Raw genomic sequence first — 4,964 nt, forward strand, 5'->3', positions numbered from 1 at the left:
TCACAATCGATGGGGAGATAATTCAACACAGAATCCAACAATATTCTAATAATGTGCTTCATCTTAACTGGTTACTAAGAAGCAAGGTGTAAATGGCTCTGATGGGGTTTCAAAAATGGTTCTTTTTTTCATGAAGAGCATGTCTGTCCAGCTAATAACCATGTTTGTCTGCACCAAATCCAAAGCCATTAAAATATGACTAATTTTAAGTTAAACAGAAGTCATCTGCTCCAAATTCTCCATCAACTACTCATGCTACTGCATTCCTCTTCATTATTCTGGTGGTCTATAAAATGTGCTGGTCTCCATATTCTAATAGTGCCATCATCTGAGGTGGTGGCCATCGTGGATAGAATCCGTGGGTTCCAGCTCACAAAGTTAACTGTACATGTGTGCCCTGTCATCTCTGCAACTGGCAGTTCACTATGTTTGTGCCATATGTAAACCCTGTGATCTTCACTGCCACTAGTGATGAAGTCTTCATTATGGCCTCCAAACATGAATGAATTGTATAAAGCCTGTGCCTGTTTGGATATATTATGTCCCCGCAAAAGCAATATTCTTTAATGCAATCTTGTGGGGGCAGATTTATTAATCTTTCTGTTTAGGGTGTGACCTCTTGATTGAATGTTTCCATGGAGATTTGGCCCTGCCCATTCAGGGTGGGTCTTGATTAGTTTATCGGAGTCCTTTAAAAAGAGCCACACAGGCCCAGACACTTGCTGACATTAATGCTTAAAGATGCTAAGAGATGCTAGCCAGAATTTGTTCTAGAGAAGCTAAGAGAGACAAACCCAAAGACATTTTGTAGGACACCATTTTTAAATGCAGGAGCTGAAACCTGGGACAAGCAGACGCCAGCATGTGCCTTCCCAGCTGACAGAGGTTTTCCAGACGCCATTGGCCGTTCTTCAGTGAAGGTATCTTCTTGTTGATGTCTTTTTTGAACACTTTTATGGCCTTAGAACTATAAATTTGTAACTTAATATACCCCCTTTATAAAAGCCAATTCATTTCTGGTATTTTGCATAACAGCAGCTCTAGCAAACCAGAACAAAGCCCTTGTGTAACACCTTGATAATTTCTTACTAAGACTCTGTCTTCTAAGGCCCATAAATGAACTACCTGAGTTACTACATTTAACAAAGCTAATTGGCCATCTTTTGAAATAGTAAAAGACATAATAGGTGATCTTCTTGTACTATGTTTCTATCTGTAAGATCCTTGAAGTTATATCCCCGAATTTGCTTTGGTGAAAGCACCAAAGGCATTGCGCTCTCACCCCTTCTCAGGAGTCAAGGAGATTACCAACTAAATCACACTGATAGAACTGCCCACATTGACCTCCAGTTACAAAGCATTTACTGTCTGGATTCCAAGCCACACTAGTTAAACTGTCTTCATGAGACTGGCTCATTTTAGTCCTTAGCTCTCCCATTTGTACATTCCAAAGCCAAAGCTCAAAGCAGTCATCTGGGCCACAAGCAACAAGATGGTTGTCATCTGGACTCCATGCAATGTAAGAAACACCATCAGCATGTCCTTCTAATGTTTTAAGTAGTTTTAGCGGGTGTGTATCCAGATGAACTTGCCATATGATAACTGATGCATCTTTTGATCCTGTTGCTAGTTTAGTGCCATCGTTAGAGAATTTACAGAATCACACTTAATTATGATGTTCCATAACTATCTGCTGCATATAACATGGGAAATGCCTCCTACTGCAAACATGATCTATAAGCAGAGACAAAAAAATCTAGATGATTGTCAAGTTTGATATTGTAATATAGGCACCGATCCCTTTGTAGTTCCACAGCCTGCTGCAGGAGAGTCTGTAAATGCCAAGGAGAAGAAGGAGGAGGAGGAGTAGTTTTGTTTTCTTTTCATGTCCTATTTCCTAACAGAAGAAGCATTAATTATAGTTAACTTTGTATCTCTGTGTTTAAGTTATAGGATATGAAAGAGAGTGTGCATGATCCAGAAGGATAAACATCACCCAAGGACAAAAAATTGACTTTGTATCTTTTTTGGGGGAAAGGATTAGGATGTAATTGGTAGTGCCCTGTATAGTTGTATCATTTTAGGTGGAAGCATGACTTTGTTATTGCTTTAATTGGAAATTTATGTGATTTAAAGAGATATGGATGGATACCAAGTGACAAAAGGTGAACTGTGTTGACTTTGTATGTGTCAACTTAGGAAGTTAAACTGTACTTCCTGAAATTCTTTTACCTGTATTTTTTTATTAGCATGGACCATAGGAAGCATTCTTTCACAAGATTTGGGAGGTAGAAGTGAAGCAGCAACTATATGGAATTTTATGCATGGAAGTTTGCAGCAAGTTCATCAGGTACTTTGATAGCTCACATGTGTTGTTTTCTGCTGGCTTAATTTGTATGGGTGAATAAGCAGCCAGACTTGTAATTGCCCTAGTTTCCTCTGGATCCTTTCTGCTTCAGCTTCTCCTGCTCCTGGGCAGGTGTGTTCTCCATCCTGAAGGGGACAATCTCTCCTGCAGGATACCCACATCAACATGGTGAGAGACACAAGAACAAAAGTAGAGTTCAGTACATTCTTGTGTGTTCCAGTTCATGCGCATGAGCTCCAGTTTATCCTTGTCTTCCTTACATCCATCTTTCTTTTCCAGTAACTGCTTGTCTTGCAGTCTGAGCTCCAGCATCAAATGTGAAAATTAAGTCTTAGAGAATTTTAACCAGCTTCCAAAAGTTTGTAAAGTGAAACTACTATAGCATATCCCTTATTAATTTTATTGCATCTATCCTAGTAGTTTTGTTTGTCTGAACTCTGAAGGATAAAAACAGAAAGGGATGTCATCATTGGGAAGAAAATATTTGGGTAAATGTGAAGGCAAAGAAGGAATGAGTAAAAAAATGGTGGATTATTCTTTGATGCTCACTTTAGGAGTTTGGCAGAATAAATTAAAGTCAAATCATAGATATTAAAGTTAAAACCATTTTTAGATAGACATACACATAAGCTGATATGGAAAGTGATGTTGTATAAAAAATATAAATAACCAATAGTTTAAGGTGGTAGACATTTTAAATGAGGCCCTGCCAAACTACTTTACTTTTATGTAAATATGTGGATCAGTTTTTTTCAAAATCTCAGAGATTTTGCAAGCATTTGATTCTTATTTTATTTGAATGTATTTAAATGAGTGCATTTGTAAATTACTGTTCGATGTATTTATCGCCTCACAAACGTACCTGAAGAAATGGCCATCATCAAAATTCAGGATTTATGAAATCATGGTTGTTTTTTTATCAGGACTCTGGATTGATAGATGCAACTGAATTTTTATGTAACTCTAAGGTAGAGAGCAGCATAACATAGAGAAAATGAGTTTGAAACTACTGCAGATATTATACTCAAATAATAATAGAATAGCCATATGCTTTCTCAGAGTGGCTATGTCCATCATTCAGTGCCTGCATGCTTGCTTTGGGAAACCAGCTGCTAAAGCAATGATGACCTAATGAGGTTATTTAACATGAGGAAGGAACCTAATGCTTCTTTTTAAACAGGGTTTCTTATTACTCTGCACAGCTAGAAGTATTAGACATTAGTGGTAGCATATAATATTTCTCTTTTTGTGCCTGGCTTATTTCGCTCAGCATTATGTCTTCAAGGTTCAGCATAACGTTTTGTGCCCTGGAACTTCAGGGAAACTGAATCACACATGGCCAAGACCTTTCCACCTTGGCAGCTAGTACTCGAATCAGAAATTTTAGCTGTATCTTGAAACTTTACTAGATACATCATTGTGGTTAGTAAAGTGTGTGTTTCAAGGTTTCATGAGTTTATAGGATCCATCAGTAAATGTCTTGTTTACTGAAGAGCTAGGTAATAATGTAAGAAACTGGATTACATTAAAATCGTGAACATATCAATCTCAAATGGTCCACACAGAAAATCACATTTTGCATCTGAGTTCAATAAATATTTTAGAGGAACAGCATGAATTCAAAACCATTAACCAATGTTTATTGAAAAGATTCCTCTGCGAATTCAGGCCACTGGGGCAAAAATTAATACAGTGAAGCAATTACTTATTGAATAGGACTCTGATAACTTTGTGAATTAATGTAGTATTCAGGAAGTACTTTAAAACTTGGAAAATCTTACAAACTATTTGATGATGGTAGTGACAATTTCAACCATGCTGAGTTATCTGCTTTATTTTCTAGTCAGACATTGGGTGTTTAGTTATAGACATAGGATATATACTAACAAGGTATATGATACATATTGATTAGATATTGTTCCTCATATTTCCCTGTGTTAGTAATTATTATTTATGTGTTATCCTGAGTAGTATTCACTAGGCAGTTGTAGTTATTAGTCATTCACAAGCTCATTAGTGTCTACAATGGAGAAATTTAAACTCAGTGAAAAGAAAATCCTTATTTGATGACAGAAATAGATAGAAGATAATAAAACAGAAAAAGGTTACCATCCAAAAGAGATTATGTGCTATAAGACAAGGTAAGAGAAATGAAACACATTTAAAGGGTTTAGTGTATATGTATATGTGTGCAAGTGTGCATTTGTTCATTTTTATGTGTTGTGATATCTCATCTCTCACTTTTTCTGTACAGTACAGTTAGTAAAGTAAGGCAATATAGTAAAAAAATTTATACAGAGTAAATGTGAATACACAGGGTTAGACAGACATTTTATGCAGAAAGTTATAATTGTATGCATACCATAATTTGTGCATCGACCTGGGATTTATGTGGCTTGATATTTTGACTCAGTATATATTTATGGTAAAAAAAATTAGTATATATAAATCTACTCATCAAAGATAACCAAAGTTCTGACAGGAAAATAGTTGCATCCAGTTCCTACCTTTCTGGGAAGAAAGCTTTATATTACTGAAGTACATGGCCCATAAAGACAATCAAACCACATAAAAGGTATATAAAATATAACCCAGG

General features: G+C 36.3%; 1 pseudogene; it reads right to left on the minus strand.

Annotated features, from left to right (window-relative positions):
- Positions 1–242: 242 nt before the first annotated feature.
- LOC119507649 lies at positions 243–2,680 on the minus strand (annotated as a pseudogene).
- Positions 2,681–4,964: the final 2,284 nt, after the last annotated feature.

This window comes from Choloepus didactylus, chromosome 13, assembly GCF_015220235.1.
Source record: "Choloepus didactylus isolate mChoDid1 chromosome 13, mChoDid1.pri, whole genome shotgun sequence".
In the NCBI taxonomy this organism is placed as follows: Eukaryota; Metazoa; Chordata; class Mammalia; order Pilosa; family Megalonychidae; genus Choloepus; species Choloepus didactylus.